The following is a 21561-nucleotide window of genomic DNA, read 5'->3' as shown; positions in this document are numbered from 1 at the left end:
CGCCTGTCCCAACCCTGAGCCCCCTCTCTCATTCTAGCTCCTGGCCAGACCCATCACCCCCTGCCCTGTGCTCAGTGCACTCCCACCCTCAGCTCAGTGCAGAGAGAGGAAGAGAATGGGCCAGAGCCAGGGAGAAGGTAGGTACCCACTGTATGTGGGCAGGGATGGGACCCCAGACCGGCAGCGGGCTGAGCGGGTCCGGCAGCTGGGATCCCGGCTGGCAGGAGCTGGCGGATGGAACCCCTGAGCAGCCGTGGGCTGAGCTGCTCAGCCCACTGCTGGTCTGGGGTCCCAGCCACCGGCCCCGCACAGCCCACTGTCTGTCTGGGGATCTGGCTGCTGGACCCTTGCCGTCCGGGGTCCTGGCTGCAGTCCCCACTCAGCCCACTGCTGGTCTAAGTGAACAGAACCCCAGACCAGCAGTGGGCTGAGCTGGCGGGCGGCGTAAGATCAACATTTTAATTTAATTTTAAATGAAGCTTCTTAAATATTTTGAAAACCTTGTTTATTTTACAATATAACAATAGGTTAGTTATATAATATATAGACATAGAGAGAGACCTTCTAAAAAACATTAAAATGTTTTATCGGCACGCGAAACCTTAAATTAAAGTGAATAAATGAAGACTTGGCACACCACTTCTGAAAGGTCGCCGACTCCTGGTGTAGGCCAATAGGGAGAGCATGGGGATTAGAAAGAAATATCCTTGATAAGTAGATAATTCCATACTTGTCCACTAGGAGGTTTCTTCCACCTTCCCCTGAACAGTATGGTACAGAGACAAGATTCTGGACTTGATTGACCCTTCATCATGAAATCATGGATAAGTGATTAACTGCCTCCTCATGGAACTCTACTGAATTTACTTCAACTGAGCTCCTCTGTCCAGAGATGGGTAGAGAGTGGGGAGCTGGTGCCCAAACTTGGCATTGTGGCCAAGCTCTGACCTGGAAGGTCCAAGATTCACATTATTACATGTACCAACTCATTTCAAACGCGTTGTCACTTGTGTCTTCAATGCTGGAACTGAACTTCAGGTCCACTCGAAGCAGCAACAGGGAAGCACTGCCATGTGGAAAGAGCCTTCCTAGGCTGGGTGAGCAGTGAAAGTCCTATATAGTCTCCAGGGGAACTTCATGGGAGTGGGGCCCTGTGGGTCATTAAAGGGATAAAACAAATTAGATTTCATGGAGCTGTGCAAGAGGAGAGCAGATTATAAAGCACGGGCTAGAAATCTTTCCTTTACGGAAGGTCTGACTCCAGGTTAGCTCCTGGAAGTGTGCAGGGTAAGAAACTGGGCTGCCAGAAATAGTATATAGAGAAGGTAAACATTAAGGGAATTGTCTCACTGACTTCAGTGGGGCCAGCCCTTCGCCTAAGGCCCCAGGTCACAAGGGTCCTGATCCTGCCTTCCTTGAAATTTAGCTCAAAATTCCCATTGATTTTCATATGAAGGATCAGCCCCAAAGTTCTTAGGCACGGGCATAATTATGTCTCATTGACTTCAGTTGGACTAGTCACATGCTTAAAGTTAGGCCTGGGCTTAAGGTCCTGGCTGAATCGGGGCCTTCATTTAGCTTTTCTCACAAATTTGCCCCTAAGACTTCTACTTCAAATGAATATTTCATCTTGAAGCATGTTTTCTTCTCCTCCACTTTTCCTGACCAGGCTGCGCTGTCGGCTGCTTTCATTTCAGTATGGATGGCAGACCCAGGTGCTGGGAGGAAGGGCAGGGGCATTTCACCCCACAGGAAGAATGGTTTGGTGGCTGGTTCTTTTTGGCTAAGGTGCATAGTCCTTCCAGAAGACTGGGGAGCATTTGTTCAGTCTGGTTTCTTGTAAGAATCATTCTGAGTTTGTTAAAGTTTGCAGGGAATCACTGAAATGTTTATAATTTATTAAACAGGAAAAAAGCAACCAGAAGGCCACATTCGTTTGTGAAAACACATTTGTATGCTGGGTACTAGCAATATTGTATGCTCTGAACATTTCTTTCAAATGCTGGAAATCTAAATCGATTAGGTGAGTACATTCATTTGAAATTTCATAAAGGGACACAAGCATAAGTATCTGCAGGACTGGGCATTTAAATCTGCAAACACACTGGTAAGTTGAATTTAAATATCTGTAAACATTTAAGGTCTGGATCTTTGGCTAGTTTTAAACAGCACAGTTCTGTTACAGTCAATGCAGATATGCCAATTTCTCCCAGTTGAATATCCAGTCCCTATGGCACCAATCTTGCAAAGACACATGCACATACATAATTTCATGTGCTGTGAACGGTCAATGGGATGACTTACAGTGTGTAAAGTTAAGCATGGATGTAAGTCTTTGCAGGTTTTGGGGTTTTCCCCCCACACATGAGTTTATAAGCATCAAGGTTACTAAAATAAAGGGCTTTGTTTGAAAATCTTTTGAATTGTATTATTAATCCTTTATGCTATTTGTTCATATGTTTCATTTCACTCCAATTAGTCAAGGGAGAAAAACAGATTAGCAAGTTGCAATTTAGTTTCTCATCAGTTTCACTGCCAGGCTCTTACCCTGTAAGCACAATATTATTCTTGTTTGGATGCTGAGTAGAAAATACATGCTCTGTAAGACAATTCATGACAACTTTCCTATCCAGATTTGCTTTTGCAGGACCCCTTCCTGCTGCTTTTCAAAAAATAATAAAGATCCTAGTTGACAGTATCCCTTTAAAATGAGAACACAAACAACCACACGCTCAGATGTCTTCATTCCAGGGGCTGATACTTACCTTGGAAAGGCCTCCCAGCGCTGGAGGTTCTAGACGAACATTGCAAGAACAATAAGGATTTTTAGGGGCATTATGACTGGGTTAGTAAAACACAGCTGCCCCTGAAAGTCCCTCATTTTTCTTGCTGCCTCTCAGTGCCCTCCAGGTCCCTGTCAGCTAGGAGAGTTGACAGACTTGCTTCACTCTGGCTTGCTTGTGCTGTGTAAAACGAACACAGGAAGGCTTCGGCAGTTTTCCCAGCCCTACTCTCCAGCCCCAGCAACAGCTCAGAGAGCCCAGCAGTGCTGGAGGAGCTTAGTCATCACAAGCTTTGCCTTTCAAGCTAAATATTGTAACAATGTGGTTATAGGCTGCAGCGCAAGCACACAGGCTTTTTGTCACTAGCCCCCTTTAAGCCAATCGACATGCCACCCAGCAAACTCTGCCAGATAGCATTTTTACCCTAAACGACAGGAGCATCGAACAAATAGGATTCTGTATTAAGAGCACACAAGGAACAGGCAATCAGCTCAGAGCGGGCATGTTTGGCTGGGGAGAGGGGCTTTTCTCCAACTCAGCCCGATCTTGACAAGGTCATTCCACAGATTAGTACCGCATGCGTTCATACAGCACGCATGCCGTAATCAGAAGATAAACCCCAGTACGCTAACGGAAGGTCAGCTGTAACAATCAACTGTTAGTGGTAGGAACCCATACACAGCTTCCCAACAGCATCTGTTACTTTTGATTTATTAATAGAGGCAGGACGGTTGAGATTTATGTTAGGGGATTATTACTGATTTTTCTAGGAGCCCCAGTCATGGCCCGGGACCCCTCTGTGCTAAGTGATGTACAAACAGAACAAAAAGCTGGACCCTTCCCCAAAGAACTTCCAAGCCGAGTATATTTTAAAGAGGCCTACAGGATTTAGGTGCCCCGCTCCTACTGAAAGTCTATGGGAGCTAGGTACCTTTTAATTCCTTTGAAAAAGCCCATTGTAAATCACCAAATTCAAGATTGCCCAATCTTGAGTGAGCAGAGCAAGGCTTTTTGTAAATTCGCCAGTAATTAAATGCTTTAGTAGGTGGACTCAGCAGAAGTAAGCCCCCAAATACCTCATTTTGCATTACATCTAAGGTGCTTACATAGCCCACATCTCTATTTTCTGAGCGCCTCGCAGCCTTTAATGTATTTAGCCTCATGATGCCCCTTTGGGGCAGGGAAGTGCTATTAGCCCCATTTTAGGGATAGGAAAGTGAGGCCCATAGAGACTAAGCGACTTGCCCAAGGTCACATAGGAAGCCTGGGACAGAGTGCAGAATTGAACCCAGGAGGCCTAAGTCCCAGGACAATTTCATAACCACTGAGCCTTCCTCATGTGTTAAAGACGGTGCAAACTTTTCCCTGTTCACTTCTTGATAGTAGGCTAGGAAGAACGTCACTGGTTTGACAGCCCTTAAAATATAGCGAGTCTCCGCAGAGCAACAGCCAGCAGCCCTCTGATCGTAAACAGAACAGCCTTTTGCTGTGCCCCCTAGTTGCCCGGCACTGTGTTGGATTCAGTTTCCAACAGGTGTGTTAACATTCATCTCCAAAATAAAGTAAGCTAAGCTGGCACATTCAGCTGCTTTCTCTGTACAGAAGTGCATCTTGTTTGGAACTGCTGAAGCACCAAACATGTCATCACCACGGATCCAGCTGGTAGGGTAGCGATTCCGCTTTGCATGCAGTAAAAATGACTAGATTTTACACACTCATGCAGACGCCAATGAGGTGTAATATTAGATTTATATCTCCCATGTCCTCTGGTGGGAGACCACATTCTGCAGCTGCAGGCAATGAGAGTTCAAAACGGTCCATAAAACCCTCGTTATTATTTATACAGATCCTTTTTTATTTTATTGAGATTTTTTTCCCCAGGACCTGATATACAAATAAAAGAGAGTTCTTGGTCTGCATGTGCTAATAAAACACCAGCCAGGCTGCGATCCAAAAAAACGTATTTGCATCTTTTAAAAATTATGACAGCAGTTCAAAAAAAAGAAGTTATAGTTACGGGACTCTGGTGTCCTAAAGCAAGCACAACAGCAAGATCCGGTGCAAAGCAAAGCAGAGTCAGAGCAGCAGAAGGGCCACTTTGGAAGGAGCCTAGCCAGCTGGTTCATTCGTTTACGGAATCTGATCTTTTGTAATGAACATCAAGTAGTTTTTGGACCCAGGTTAGAAAATTGCTCTTATTATTTGCAAAGGTTTGAGTGGGATTTTTTTTATTGATTAAAATAAGCAACTTTCTTATTATTCTGGGAGTGCCTAAGAGCCCCAGTCCAGGATCATGTCCTTGTGCCAGGTGCTGTACAGACAGGAAACATAGGAGACAGTCTGTGCCACAGAGAGCTGTCAATCTAGACATTAGACAGGACACAACAGGCAGATGAAGCGGCCAAATAGGGTAACAATAAAATGAAGAGAGTTTAACAGTAAAGCAGAAATCACAGCGTGAGTCTGAGAAAGCCCAAGAGTTTGAGAAATCCCAGAGTCACCAACATCAGTGGGGCCAGAACTTCACTCACAGGTTATTATTCATTTAGAGCATTATCTGCTAGGTCAGAGGTCGGCAACCTATGGTACGTGTGCCAAAGACGGCACGCAATTCGATTATTAATGGCACACTGCTCCCGGCAGGCAGCAGTGTGCCATTAAAAATCCTGCCCAGCCCAGCCCGGCCTGATCTTCTCTGCCCTCCATTCCCCCCGCCATCCCTCCCTGTGGGGACAGGGGGCAAGGGGCAGGAGCTTGGTCTTGCTGGCTCCCCTGCCTCTTCCCGTAGTGTGCTGGGTTCCTGCCCCTCCTCCGCCTCTCCCTCCCTGCTGATCAGCTGATGGCCCTTACGAGGGAGGGGGTCGGGAAGGAGCAGAGTCAGTGCGCTCTGTGCTCACTGCTCCCGGGGGAGGCAGAGAAGAAGCGGGGACAAGGCCTTGGGGAAGGGGGGTGGTGGAACAGGGGCGTAGTCCCTCCAGTCCCCTGCCCTGACCCCCCCTTACACACATGTAGCCCTTTGCCCTGAGCCCTGACCCCCCCACACACACCCAGCCCTCTGTCCTGAGCCCTGCAGCCCCACCCCACCCCCAGGCCCGCGCCCTGAGCCCTGTGCCTCCCTCATACACACCCAGCCCTCCGCTTGACTCCTTCACACACACCCCATGAACCCAGCCCTGACTCTGGCACCCCTACACATACCCAGCTCCCCCCAACACCTGCACCCCCCTCACATGCCCCCAGCTCTCTGCCCTGACTCTTGCAACCCCCTATATATCCAGCCCCCCCATCCCGCACATTCTGACTCTTGCACCCCCCATATCCTCACCCCCACCCTGAGCACCAAATGGGAGCTCCTGCTCCCCCCCCCCACACACATTCCCATCTGCACCCCTCGCACCAAATGGGAGCTGCCCAGGTAAGTGCCCCACACCCAAATCTCCTGCCCCAACCCTGAGCCCCCTCCCTCATTCTAGCTCCTGGCCAGACCCATCTCCCCCAGCCCTGTGCTCAGTGCACTCCCACCCTCAGCTCAGTGCAGAGAGAGGAAGAGAATGGGCCAGAACCAGGGAGAAGGTAGGTACCCGCTGAGCGGGTCGGCAGCATAAGATCAACATTTTAATTTTAAATGAAGCTTCTTAAACATTTTGAAAACCTTGTTTATTTTACAATACAATAGTTTAGTTATATAATATATAGACTTATAGAGAGAGACCTTCTAAAAAACATTAAAATGTATTACCGGCACGTGAAACCTTAAATTAGAGTGAATAAATGAAGACTTGGCACACCACTTCTGAAAGGTTGCCAACCCCTGTGCTAGGTGATTGGTTCTTCCAAACGCTCAAGAAGGACAGTCCCTGCTCCGAGGAGCTCTCAAGCTAAGAGTTTGGGGATTGAAAATTCCTCTTTGGCATTGCAAGTACAGACAGAGCCACACTACGCCAAGTGGCCCAGAAATGGAAAGCAAGATCCAGCAGTTTAGTTTCACTAGCCTAGGCTCCAAGTCAACAAAAGCATTTAAGCCTGTGCTTATCTTTAAGCAGGTGAGCAATCCCACTGTCATTCAGCAGAGCGCTTAAGCACATGCTTAAATCCCACTGACATCAGAGGGACAAGTCGTGTGTTTCAAGGTAAGTTTACATGCTTTGTTGGCTCTGAGTCTAAGCTCAGCAAAATGCAAAAATAAGACAAGGCAAAGAAAAAAAATCATCATCAAGCATGAGAAGTAAATTAGACTTTTAAAATTCTTTGAGCTTTAATCATCTGAAGGGATCGTTAATAACAGACGAAAGGTTGTTTGTTTAAAGGGTGACTTTTACTTTGACAGTTTCCTTTCCAATGCAAAAAGTGAAAACAAAATGTTCTGCACCCCAAATAAAGGCCCAGCTCCTCAGCGGGTGCGAATCAGCAGAGCCAATGGCCCATCAATTCACACCCGCTGAGGAGCTGGCGCTTTAAACTGCAGCCCTTCATCCTGCTCCCACTGGAGTCAATGAGAGCTTTATCGCTGATCTGAAGGGCAGCAGGCTCGGAACTTTATTTTAAACTAGACCCAGTGCAGTTGAAAATACGTTAATCGTCTGAGAAATCTGAAAACACATTACATTTCTTAAAGCTGAATCTGATTGTATTTAAATGAGCCAATGGACAGAACATCAAAAAACGGCTGACGCTCAAAGATGTGGCCTTGGAATTTATTAACGTCTTTTGAGAGATGCTGGCAATTCATGCATCCAAAAATCAGTTATTTATGGTATTTAGCCTCTAGAAGAACATACTATCTTTATGAATAGAGCCTTGTCTCCAATTTGTTCTTGAAATTATGATTGGGGCTGAGCATCGTCTTAGAATGACATTACAGATCTCTAAGGAAATATTAAATCAGTGACCTCAGAGTACAAATAAACGCATATAACTTCATGGCCCATGTTATGTCAGCCATGCCTCGTGCAGTGACTCAAGCAATGTGCAGTTGTACCAGATGTGCAAGATAATGCAGTCAGCCAGCAAGAGGTTACTAGCTCAGAGAGTCATGCAAGTTACTAGCCACACTAAAAGGCAACTGTTTAAAAAGAGACTGCCAGGCAGCGTTGATGATAGGTCTGAAATTAGACCCAACCATTTTGGTTAGGGGGTGGGAGGGGGGACACAGTGTGTGTGCTGGCTGCTCCCTCCTGTTGCTCTGCCCAAACCATTCTTGTGAGCAAAGCCAGTGGGAGGAATGGAAGGTCAGACTCCACCCTTTCACTGCTACAGCTGGTATCTGGCAAGATCATCTGAGCAACATCAATATCAACCCAAACCCTTTCTTTATTCTTCAGATTCTTCCAGTAGCAAGCTCAGGGTCTGATCCTGCAGCTCACGTGAATATGGGTTACAGGACTGAGCCCTGAGGTGCCACATCTTATCATGTTGACTGTCCAGATAAAACAACACATGAAAGTTACAAAAGGAACAGAAGCCACATACTTCATGCAGCACAGAGGCCATCTCTCCTGCTGCAGGAAGATTCAACCGCCCCTTGCTACACCTAGCTACCTCCACTGCAGAGAGCCCCGTTTACTGTGCTAACCGATGCATAGATTCCTTTGAAAGATACAACTCTTGAAAGGGCAAGTATGTTATATGGGAGCACTAAAACACCAAGAGCAGAGAGTAAGTGCAGAGGGAAGGAGGACCAGTACCAGTGCTGACTGGAAAAACACTGTATCGATATCACACAAATAGTTATACGACCTCGGGGGACTGGAACATGATAGGAAAGGACCATGTGCTGAAGACAGAGGATTGGTACTAAGGAGTCTGCACTGATTAGCTCTCTAGGCTGTGCAAATTACAAGCCCTGCAGAAAGGGAATCATGGTTATATCATAAGGGTGTTAGGGGGATTAGTTAGCTTGTATCTGGGAAACAATCCTCCAAAGAAAATGTGAAGTATTGTTATTACCAGCTGAGGGCCCATCACATGACAGGGTGCAGTCAATAAATCATGGGTCAGGCCTGGTTATTTGTGTAAAGTCACATTTTATTAGCCAGAACATTACAGGATGTTTGAGTGTTTTTCTTGTATCGTTCTGCCTCCTCAGCACAGAGTTATTCCCAGCTCATAATTGCAGGAAAATCAAATCTCCTTCATTTCTAGAAGGTGAAAAAACTGAAGGGAGTCAACACAAAACTCCACTTCTTGAAACATAACTGCTACCATTTATGGTTTTGCAACAGAACTCATGCTCAGGCAAGCTGGCTGAAATAAACAAACTGGCTTCTCAATAAGGAATCCACATGACCTATCAGTAGTGCCAGCTGGACCAATCTGAAAGGGGGGGACTCCCCACCCGGATCAAAACTCTTTTAACAGTGACAGACCAAGAGATTTCAATTAGCGTGTAGCATGTACAAATCAATTTTCAATGGCCAACCAAGACAGCAATGATTTTGATTATAAGGATTAGAGAAGAAGGTTGTGTCAATTCTGTAGGAAGCATCTGCCTTCGTGAAAAAAAATAGCTACGATAATTAATAAATTGTGGCTACCACTTTCAACCAATCCAGTCACATGTTGTTTAGTGTTAGTAAATTCATGAAAGAGCACATTTTAGTCACCAGGGAAAGTGAGAAAGAAAAAAATATTAGATTGCCAGAAAGATTTCACATGGAACCCTAATATTGTCTCTCCTTTCACACTGTTAATAGCATAAACTCTCTCTTTAAAACTGTGCAGCCTTTGGCTTAAAGTCTCAGTGTTTTTTGGGCATTTACATTGATCTACTATTAACTACAAGAAAACCTTCCTCCAAAAAAAAAAAAAGTCTTTTATTAGACAGTATCTCTGCTTAGCTCAAACGCTACACAGCTTTTATGTACTGGGGAATTTATAAAGGGACTTTTTTCCACTTTGATCTCACCCTTGTAAATTGTTTAGAATGTCTAATGATAGGAAACAATTGCTAGACATACTGTAAGTGATAGTTGGACACATGCTATATATTTTTGGGCGGGGGGTCAATTTTGTATTCAAAAGCCTGCTTGTGTGAGTAAAGGTCACAGGAGCAGGTCCCTGATTTATTAAATTCCATTAAATAAGCTAGAATGGTTAGCAACATAAAGTTCATATTTTAAACAATGTCCTTTTCTCTGTTGCTAACACATACGATCCATATGAGTAAAGGTTATCATCATTTATGGGCAGAAGTAAAATCCCAACGTTCAGTCTGACCAAGACGTACACAATCTATATGCAACGTTGCCTATAGGGACTGTATTTGAATATGATCTCTGTCTAATGATTTGTTAGCCCATACATATATGTTAGGCGTAGTATGAACCACATTAATGGGTATTATGTGCACAGGGTTAATATAAGTGTTGGGAAGTTACTTTAACTGAATGTATTATGCCCTTCCCACAATTATGTTCACTCATGCCAAGTATCCCATAACACTTGGCAAAGCTGACGTCAGCTTTGGCACTAGCTAACACAGAACTTGTTAAATGCAAAACATATACGGTCTATGTCCTAGCATAGGTATTTTCACAGGCAACTGGTTTAGAATATAGTATCCAAAAGAGAAAGAAGAAAAATACAGAACAAAACAAGTTAAGGAACTGTTTCAAATTGATAGGTTGGATTTTAGTGATGTATAGTATGCTGTAACTTGTAAAACCCATACTATAAACTTAGCTAGGTTAAATGCATATTTCCAAAGCACACTTCTATGTCAGGGGACCATGCTATAAGATAAGAATTGCTTCCCAGAAGCATTGTATGTATGTCTCCTTTTCGTATTGTACTGTTTGTCTTTAGACAATACATTTGGCTAAGTTCAGTTATTTAGTCTCTTGAATATTTTTAAGAACGAATTGTGACTATAGTCAAACAACTGACTACACCTTTTACTCAAACAGTAAAGCAATCTGTTACAGTGGCTGCTTCGTATGTCCATACCTTTAAAAACATATGAAAAGAAAAAAAGTGTCTGTAAGGAGGATATAAAAGTTAAGCAAATCTGTGTAATATTCTCTAGACAAAATGTCCAAAGGATAACATTGTCAAAAGTGCCTAATTGACTTAGGTGTCTAAGCTCTGCTTTCAAACTCAGGGCTGTGTGAATAACTGAATATTTGTTTTGTTGGACAAGCAAAAAAAATTGGGGGGAAAAATTGTTTCAGGCTGAAATGATTTTTTAGGAGAACTGAAAAAGTTGAGGGCAAATTTCATTTTTTAAACCTTTTAAAAAATTAAACTGGAAGTAAAATTCCAAACTTAAAGTAATTTCAATTAGAAAAATCAAAACTTTTGGTTTAGGAAATGTCAGAACACGTTTCAGTTTTTTTCAGATTTCATTTTTTACTGAAACAATTTAGTGAATTGGACATAAATTCACAAAAAGTGTTTTGGTCAATCCAAATCTGCACTTTACAGAGGAAAAAAAGTAAAAGTCCTGTAAACGAGTCTTAGATTTCTAAGTGACTTAGGAGCTTTTGAAATTTTAGTCAGTATCAGCATATATATTTTTAATGGCTTACTCTTCCCTACTCTTCCCAAGAACTGCATAGTAAATGACTGAAAAAAGTAAATTTATATTTTATATATTATAAAACTGTATTTATAAAAATGCGGCTTGATCCTGTTTCCACTCAAGTTAACATGAGTTTTAGTATCGACTTCAGGGCGGCAGGATTGGGTCCATAGTATCCTGTCTGTACTTGATTCTGCTCCCACTGAGGTCAATGTGGTGGTCTTCTCCTGGACTTTAATAGGGTTTGGCATCAGGTTTATTGGTTAATGCCTGCTGTCCTGAATCCTGCATTGTATATTAATAAAATAAACAGCATACATAATTATTGCACAGCTAGGACTCTGCTGAGTTTGGAAAACTTCTGCCCTTCCTACTTGTGCTGTCCAATCCCTTTTTGTGTTTTCCTCAAGCTCAGACAATGAAAACAGCCTGCTCGGTTTCACTTTTGTTTAAAACCATTTTCCTTCCTGAGTCTCACACAATAGTTCAGTGATGCTGTTCAGGTCTGCAGCACTGCTGGGGAGTATTGGAAGTTTAAGAAACTTCATGAAAACAACTCTGTTCAGGGCAGATCCTCAGATGGTGTCAATCAGCATCACTCCAGACAAGTCAGTCTGGTGGGAATTTACTTTTGAAAGCTATTTTGGGATGTTTACACCACATTGTATCTAATCCAAAATGGACTTGTGACTTTCCAAGGAAAAAAAGTACCTTTGTTTGTAGATAGCGGGTCAGATCCTCAACTGGTGTAAATTGGCATAGCTCCACTGAATTCAACATCTATGCCCATTTACAATAGCTGAGGATCTGGACCATTATGTTTTGCAAAAGAGTATTTATAATTTTATTTTTAAACACTGACATCTGTTTACAGCCTGAAAATGGCTGATTGTCATTTAGTGTTCATGCAACCCTAGTAGCTAGTTATAAAGTATTTCTCTTTCGAAAATGTACTTCAAAATGATCATCTCCGAGCTCTGATTTTAGCACTGTTTCATATTGATAATACAGCGCAACATCATTTACAAACATTTCTTTAGCACGGAATATTCATAACAACGATCCAGGTGAAAAGACTCTCCAGATGTTTATCAGAAAATATTACTGTTCATAAAAATTACACCTCAGCTGGGGTAAATCAATGTAGCTCCATTGACTTCGGTGGAGCGAAGCCAGTTTACACCAGCTGAGGATTTGTCGTAACTGCTTACAGCCGCAGCACTATTTCCTTGGAGAGTTGCAGCTCCATTCTTGGTTACATACAATGTGGCATAAATATAAAATCCCAATTTATCGTTCACGATTAAACTCCCACCAGATGTTTTGAAATAAAGCTACAGATTAAAAAAAAAAGAACAATATCCCAGCGTTAAAAAATATGTCAAAACTTTAGACAAACTATATTATATAACACCCCATATTGGCTAGTAAGCATTTTCCTTACTCTTTGCAATGTTTACACTTTAAAATAGGGTTGTATGAAACAACTGCTCCGATCACTGCAATCACCACAAGATAAAGTCACTCCATAGAGAATTTTGCAGAGAGAAGATTATTGCTCTGTTTGCAAAGATCTCAGTGGAGAACCACTGTTAAAAAAAGCCTTCATTTCATTGTGACTAGTAGCTTTTAGTGAGTGGCTCTTGATAAAGAAATTAAATAAAGTCCTTGGAGGAGGGAAGAGATAGTGTTAGTTTTACAGCCTCAACATATGCAGAACTTCCAACTGCATATAGCACTAATGTCATAAATGTGTGTGAATGTCCTCATTCAGACTATAATTTATCCCCCAAGGAGATGCTAAACTAGCTCAACGTGAACCAAACTCTCCCAATGAAGTGAGTGCAGTATATGTATCCCAGCGCTAAATTTAGTCTGAGGCTTTCTGTAATTCTAATCTCAATTTACCACTTATAACTGCAACAGACAAACATTATAAAATGATTCCGTGAAGTCTGTTAGAGTCGGTAGCTATATTGGGTTAAGTTCTAAAAACTCTTTATTAACTAAGATTGGGGACATTTATTTGAAATTTATGCCAGATAAGTTACTCAGTGTACTTGAGAGTTTGATTTTTTTTAAATGTAAATTATTTTCTAACACTTAATATTTTCAGGTTGTTTTTCAGGTCTTTAGGGCGGACTAATTTCAGACAGGTACTGTTACTATACAAAAAATCATTAACTGTGTTACTGAAAACACCACAATGACATTAAAAAGACACGAGCTGTAAATATCTGAATGTGTTTTTCATTATTGTGACATTTGTTTACTTTTATGTATTTTGTTCACGTTGGACAATAAAAGTAAATTGATCAATTCACTTTTGTTTAGATTAGTTTTCTAGTTCTCATTTTGTACATGGTTGTTGCATTTGTATTTGAATCCCTTTTTTCCCTTCCCCAAAATGTATTTATTGAAATCAGTAAGCAGTAACATTTATAGATTACACATTTATATTCTTATGAGGTTTGGTACAAAATAATAATTTTAAAATACAACCTAGATTTAAAATTTCATTAACGATATCCCTTGAATTATAAAAGACATGGACTAGAGGACATTACTTCTTCTAGGCCCTATCAAAATAATTTTAAAAGTGTTTTTAAAATCAAGCTCATTTAAACTGATCTATGTTCAAATTGTTGTTTCATAACGAAAAATCTTTTGGTTTGTTTCCCCTAACAAGATATTTCGCTACTATCCAGCCTGGAAAGCTCCAAATATGTTTGCCATGACTTGTTTAATAGGAATAAACTCCATTATATGTTAAGAAGTCTATTTCCAATAAACTGAGCACTGCCACCAGACCTTAAGGCTGCCCATTGATCATAGCTAGGAAAGTCTGAGTTTTTAAAAAGCGATTTTGCTGCTGTTTTTAAAAGAGATTGTGGTCAAAATTACGATTCCTGACAAGGTCTTACTCTTTCACACTATAAATTCTTAATTGGTTTTCCAGCATTTGTAGGTTGCTATTAGCTCCATTCTTTCATATATCAGCCCATCCTTGCTCTTCCTAAAAAAATTCCTTTTTGTGGAAATATGGTATTATTCCAGATGTTTCAACATACAGCAATTCTGCTTAACTCAACCTGATCGCTGCTCTGTAATGAAGCCGAGAGTTAAATAGCTTCTGGAACTTATTCCTTAAACTACTGTGCTTACATATTTGAATTTAACCCTGTGGATAGCATAGGATTCAAAAGCCAAGTCCTTTGTAATACTGCACAGATCTGACTAAAGGTTTTTCCATATCCACAAAACCTTTGGTTCAAGAACTGCCTTAGCTTGCTGGCTAGTTATTTGCTGAATAGTTTTGACAGACAGCGTATCAAATTAAATTTAAACATGTTTCCAACTGTGTTCTTCATCGAATTATAAAGGAAAGTGTCGTTTCTGAAAGAATGCTATTCTGGCATTTTAGTTCTAAGAAATTCCTAAAACTGAGAAAATTGACAATGCAGTTTAAAGAGATTCAAAATATCTAGCTTTTAGCTCCACTGTAGTTAGTGGGAGCTTTTCAACTAAAGTGAATGAAAGCAGGATCAGGCCCATATAGTGTTTTTCCTCACTAGATCTCGCAGCTCTTTACAAAGGAGGTCGGTATTATATTCCCATTTTATGGAGGACTGACCCTGTCCCAGTCCCCAGAAGTTATTAGAATAATATCAGTGTTTTATTAGCTCTTTTAATAGTGTGATTTCATTGTTATTTATTATTATTGTTGTGTTTCTATTGTCTGTTGTAGGGCCCAGAAGCCTTGGTCAGGTGGGACTCTTTACAAGTAAATAAATATCTGTGACCAAGACCAAAGGTCCCTATAGGAGGTGCTCATAATGGGTGCCACAATAGCTAATCTTACTGGGGAATATATTCAAACCATGAGCAATGCAATGGAAAATGGGAACAGACTGTCCCATGGTAGAGGACCCTGGGACACTTTTAAGGAGTTTCCCCAAATTATCAGGGGGGTCTGGAGAGAAACAGGATGTCCCCCACACTACCAGCATATGTAAAACATAGGGTTCCACGACCAGAACCTTTGGATCCTCCAGGATCCACACAGATCCTGTGGAATCCACAGCAGCTCTGAGTCATCTCTCTTGGGCCCTGGGAGGGTAACCATGTGAACTACTCAAAAACTGATCAGATGGGTCATGAATCCTTAACCTGTTCATTGGACAATACCCTTTTGGGGGTTCCCATAGAAATAAGTCAATTAACAAAGTAAGAAAAATCACAAAAACTCTCCAGCAAGCAGAGCTGTTATCCCAAAACAGGAGAAACACCAGAGATTGAAGTCCATGGGGACTGGCTATTGCTACTGATTTTACATGAAGCTGCTCAGATACTACAGTGATGGGGGTTGAATAAAACCCCAAGACAGATAGAGAGAGCAATGTCCAGCAAATTGCGATGGGTCCTAGCCATTCATCCACCTCATCTCTTCCATTTGGAATCGGTGACCTTTTGCTATTCAGATACAGGTGGGGAGGGAAGCTCTGATCAGCATTAACAATTTGGAAGCATTGTCTTTCCTTTATCATTCAGAAATGTTCAAAAGAAAGTGCAAACATTCCTATCGTAGTTCGTGACTATGTTTCTTTAAGAGCTGCACTTTAGAAAGAGCTTATGTTATACACAGCAGGTACGCCACATGCGCTGCATTCACCATGGGGGTGCACAGGGGCACCAGATTCCGAAAAGAGCAGAGCATGTTGGGTACAAGTGGGGTGCTTGGCTCTTGTGAAAATCTGGGCCCTCTCCTGTGCTGAACGGCAGAGCAAAGAGCCAGACACTCGATACAGAATGTAATCCAGATTGAAGACTCCTTCAGGCACATACATGTGTAAAACAGATTCTCCAGGCTCATTAGGGTCCAGACCCCGCTGTAACTCTTCAGACTATCAGCTTTTGGGATCCCCTATCATGAAGATCTCTATTTGCAAAGATCGAGCCACAGTGGTTCCTAAACCCTGCAAACAAACATTCTGCTTCTCTCTCCACAGTTCAAGTAGTGAGAATCCAGCACGAACCCCACCCCTCTCCTTACTCCTCAGATAGTTTTCTTTCAGGGCTTATCACAGACAAAACACAGCCCTTTTTTGTGCCGAAGGAGTAGGACCTGCCAAATATATACCAACTCTTTCAGAAGGCTGGAAATGTCACTTAACTTCACAGTAAAGGCTCTGACATCGAGAGAGACAAGCAGCTCTGCCCAGAACTAGGTTATAGTGGGTACATGCTGTCAACTCTGACTGCTGAGGAAAGTCTATTTGTACACCGAGAAAGATTAGCAAAAGAGGCACAAAGTTAAGAAGTGAAAATAAAACAAAGCCCCTTTATTAACAGGGAAAAACCCCACTGAGCCTGCAACCCAGAAAGCATAGGACATTATGAAATACAGATAGAGATAGACAGTAAAATCATCAGTTAAGAAAACTGCCCATCAGAACAATAACTTGCAGTAGAAGTTTGAAACATTTACTGTTACAAGGTGTTGGCTGGGCCAAACCTGACGCCCAGTCTAAACATGCTTCATGTCCAATTAGGAAAAAAAAAGGTTATTATTTTTACTTTGTAATTTGTCAAAATCACTTCGGAGTTGAGGGAATTTTAGATTCAAGTCTGATTTTTTATTCCAATCAGAATGGTTAAATCGAACAATTTAATGATGCCAAAAAATGTTTTCTATTAGCCTGTATTGCTCTTTGGGGAAGGGATTGTGTTTAGAATGTGCCTCACACATTGTGCGTGCCACTGAAATCTAAACAAATATTAATAATGAAGATGAATGGGAAAAATACAATTCCTAATATCAGCACATCGGTCACTAGAGTTCTCTCAGTGATAAACAGCTGCATCCACTCTAGTTCAAAACAGATGGATTGTGCTTGAAAAAGTTTGTCCTTTCACCTTGATGAATGACACGGTTAAAGAAAAAGCTTTTTAGAAGTGACGAGTGTTTTGGGATGCTCAAATTGAGACTCTTAAAGTGCCTGATTTTCCGAAACAGCTGAGCACACAATCTCTGAAAATGAGTCCCTTTTAATAGGTTTCAAACTGGGTACCCAAAATTTGGAAACCCAAAGTCACTGGTCATTTTTGACAATTCTGGCCTAAAATGCACCAAGGGAGGAGAGGAAAAAAAAACCATTACTGGAAGTAAGGTATTTCAGATAGTTATAAACCTGGCAAAAGCTAAACCTGGCAGCTTATGGAACTTTACAAAGCAAACCACAAGAAAGAAACTCTCCTTGTGAAAGAAAAACTTTAGCTGTCTCATCAGATAGTCCCAACAGACTGAATAGTGATAAATAACATGTATAATCTTGACTCAAAATTGCACTTCCCTTGAAACAGAAAAAGTGATGTCCAAAAAGTGGGATGGAGAGGTAGAAAGACAACAAATATGGATTCAGAAGTGATTTATGCAGCAGTAGACATCTCTCCCACATCTCCACACTACAGGCTACAACATACCATCAGTTTTTAAGCCTAAATCCCCACTGAAATCAACAATCCCGCATAACACTTGATGGCAGGATACAGCCCTGTACGCCCTATGTACTGTTACAATGTGCAACCTTTGCTCGTCTTGCTGTAGCTCCCATATGTTTCAGGGCAACTGATTAGAATCAGACTGCTGTGATTTCATTACAGATTAATGTAGTTTAAGGCTAATGATCCCTAAGGAGCAGGGGTGGCATGTAGTCCTGAGACAGAACTTACTTTCTATAATCACACCCAGTGTGACAAGGACAACACTTATAATCTTGGGGCAAACCCACCATTTTAGATTTTTGCCTTTACTTCTTATTTTCACATACTTTTCCGTCAGACTGAGGTGGAAAACTGGTGGGATGGGGAGAAATTTGAAAATAAAAAAAGTCCCTTGAAATTTTGTTTCAAAGAAAGTTTCCCACCCAGCTCTTCATACAATGTTTTAAAAAAATATCAGGCCCAATCCAGCACTCACTGACTTCATGCTCAAGTCATGAACTAAAAACATCAGAAATGTGTACACATGGGCAACAATTCTTTGTGGGTTAAAACTAATATGCCTCTGATACATTCTGGAAGATTATTATTTAATTGTGCAATGTACAATGTCAGAATGCAAATGTTTTAATCTTATATATTCTGTGTGTGTATGCGTGTAATAATGTTTGCAAAGCACTTTGGGATTCTTCAACAAAAAGCATTATGTACATATTAATAATTATTACTGTTATGAATGAGTCCTTTAGAATTTGATAGGGATGAAACTCATAGGGTTCTTCAGAATCTTACAGAAAACTCAAAATAGAAGCTATGATTTTTATATTTATATATAATCATCCTTATATAATTCTGGACCAGAGATATTAAAATGAGACATTACCCATTAAAAACAAAAATCCGTTAAGTTCTATAGGATGTTTCAAAAATCCCAAAGAAAGGTGATGGTTCTCAATTAAATTCTGTACAATTTGTACACAATTACCACTTGGCCTTGCTCCATGTTCTATTTCAATATTCTAGCCTTTAAAAAGGAGAAGTCAAAACTCTTTAGCCATCAAAATATTTCCTGCATAAGAACTTGAGGAGGAAAAACGTTAATGGGAATGCATACATGCACACCCATATATATATATTCATAGACACACACTAAAAGCTGGGTATCAACAGGCAAGATTTAGAGCTGTAAGGAGCAGATCATAAATTAAGGACAAACTTTAGGGCAAGTTTTGGGGGTTGGTGATAGAAGAATATTAACACGAAGAGATATAATGGGCCAAGCTATTAATATATGAATAAGTTACCGGGTTTAGAAAAATCTGATCAGCTGTGTTTTCTGAAAGTGAAAGTTGGAAGAAACAAGCCCTGTGAGCACACAGATAGTTAAGGCACTTCTATACTACTGCAGAGAATTCAGATTTTGTAAAGAATCCCAATGTTGACAGTGCACTTAGCTTTAAAGTGTTTCCCCTAAAATAGGCTTTCTAGAATTATGTGCAAATTGTGCTAGTACAATGCAGTCAAGAATCATGGGGCCTCAAAGTGATACAATAAAGTCAAAATTAATTACAGCAGAAACTGTTCACCACATGCAAATATCTGGCTTTTTCTTGAAGTTCAAGCAAAATGCATTTCAAAATTCCCAGAGCGAAATTTTTATGGTACGACTCTTCTCTTTGGCTTTACAACATCCCAGCTAGGATAAAAAGTTAGTGGCCTCTCCCTCCAAGCCAGACACCACTGCCAGCCCCTTGCTGATAACCCTCCCCTTAAAAAAAACAAAAACAAAACCTTCCTCTGAGCTTTCATATCTGAATAAAGAAATAGATGATAATAAATTTGCTTAGGGGGATCTTGGATTAGATACACTCCGAATATAAAAGAAGTGAGTTGGTTTGCTTTTTTTTCCCCCAGGGGTGAAGAAATACCATGTAACCATCGTCCAAAATGAATTTTTAAAATTCTATCCCCTGGCTGAGGAGCGAACTCAGAACTCACACATCTAGTACCTGGAAATCTGTAAAACACAACGAGGGTGACCAAATGTCCTGATTTTATAGGGACAGCCCTATAGGGACTTTTTCTTATATAGGTACCTATTACCCCCCACCCTGTCCCGATTTTTCACACTTGCTGTCTGGTCACCCTAAACACAACAGCCCTGTTGCTGATCAGTGCAGCTCGGAAAGCCCAGTCAGAACCTTTCCCAACAGCACAAGGCCAGGGTGGGGACGCAAGAGTTAACAGCCCTCAGAATGATGATTATTTTTTAAAACCAAGATCTCCCCCCCCCCCCCCCAACTTTCAGCTGTTGTCATTCTTCACTTGTTTCACTGCCCTATGGCACTGCAGGTCCTGGGAGCCGAGAACTGGGACTTTGTAGGCCAGTTGAATCCACAAACCTCTCATCTCGCCCGCAAAGACCCAGCCCTAGACTCGCCCAATCCACCCGATCGGACACCGAGAGCAAAACATGGAGTTTAAAGGGTTTTTTTTAAAAATAGGGATTTAGCACCTGATCTGGGCGTTGGAGATGGTTTTAAAAAAATCACCTTGCAGCAAATTGGCATTGTCATACCGGCACACAATCCAGCCACGGGAGCCCCTAACTTTAGGAAACTCGCCTTCAAACCACTGCCCCCCGCCCCCCCGCGTGGGAGGAAATCAAGCAGGGCTTCTGCTGCAGGGACTGAAATCCGCCCCAGAACTGTTGCGACGGGCAAGTGTCACAAGCTAAGGGGGGCAGCTGCTCTGCCCGCTGAAATCCGGATCCGTGGCTTAGCCTCCTCGCCAGCCCGAGGGTTACCGCTTTGCGACTGAACCCACGGGCTTAACGTGCAAACCCGCTTGCAGGGCCGAGCCCCTGCACCACGGAAGAGCATCTCTGACTAGGCATTGTCTGCACATGGGAGCCGAAACGGAGCCGCTTTTCCTACAGAAAGCAGAAGTTTACACAAGGGGGAGGAAGGGAAAATCGTTTTGAAAATCCGGTTACCTTCTCTTGGGGTGGTGGGCACAGGACACGGGGGTGGGGGCTCTTCGTGCCCTGCCCTATCCTCAGACAAGCAGGTCTCCCAATTACGGACGGCAAAGACTTGACAATTAAGTGGAGAAAAGCAATGGGGAGCCCCCTCGCCCCCTCGCCCATTCGCTAGAAGGCGGATATTTAAGCTGGTATTTGACCACGTTGAGGATTTTTTTTCCCACCCTTCCTCTTTGCCCTTGTAAAAAAAAAAAAACGTGCAACCGGGACATGACAACATTTCCCATTAAAAACAAAAATCTGTTACATTTGCCCAGGATATGGGGCGTGGAGGGGGAAGAGAAAAATCCCAACCCGACAAGTAGAAGGGGGAGGGGGGAAACCACCCCACCAAACCAGAAAGAGGCGACTGGATCCTTGCACCATTCAGAAACGTTTCCGATTCCGCGGAGTTTCCGTCCAAGTTGGAGACAAATACCCTTCGAAAGTTCGCACGGCGCAGCCCCACGTGTTAATGACACATCCAGGAGGCGAGCGGCTGCCTCTCGGGTACCCTAACTCCGCGGCCACGGGCTGACAGGGGAAACGCACCCTCCTGTGCCCAGCCTCTCGCGCGCTCCTTGCTGTTTAAGGAAGCACCCTAGTCCCCACCCCCTAAATTAGACAGCTCTTGCTGCAAGTTAGCTTGGCAAATGTGGAGGCTGGAGGCTTTCCGTTGCTGCCACCCCCCCAACTCTCTCGCCTCAAAAAAAAGAGATCGTTTGGTCAGTTAAGGT

General features: G+C 42.2%; 1 long non-coding RNA gene across 1 annotated transcript; it reads right to left on the bottom strand.

Annotated features, from left to right (window-relative positions):
* Positions 1-490: 490 nt before the first annotated feature.
* On the bottom strand, positions 491-21420 carry LOC142047674 (uncharacterized). The gene is made up of 2 exons (XR_012656937.1): positions 20798-21420; positions 491-1151 (listed from the first exon to the last, which is right to left on the bottom strand). It is a non-coding gene; the product is annotated as an uncharacterized LOC142047674 (long non-coding RNA).
* Positions 21421-21561: the final 141 nt, after the last annotated feature.

Source organism: Chelonoidis abingdonii, chromosome 13, assembly GCF_003597395.2.
Source record: "Chelonoidis abingdonii isolate Lonesome George chromosome 13, CheloAbing_2.0, whole genome shotgun sequence".
In the NCBI taxonomy this organism is placed as follows: domain Eukaryota; kingdom Metazoa; phylum Chordata; order Testudines; family Testudinidae; genus Chelonoidis; species Chelonoidis abingdonii.
Note: the sequence above shows the minus strand (reverse complement) of the source record. Positions and strands in the feature narration are given on the sequence as shown.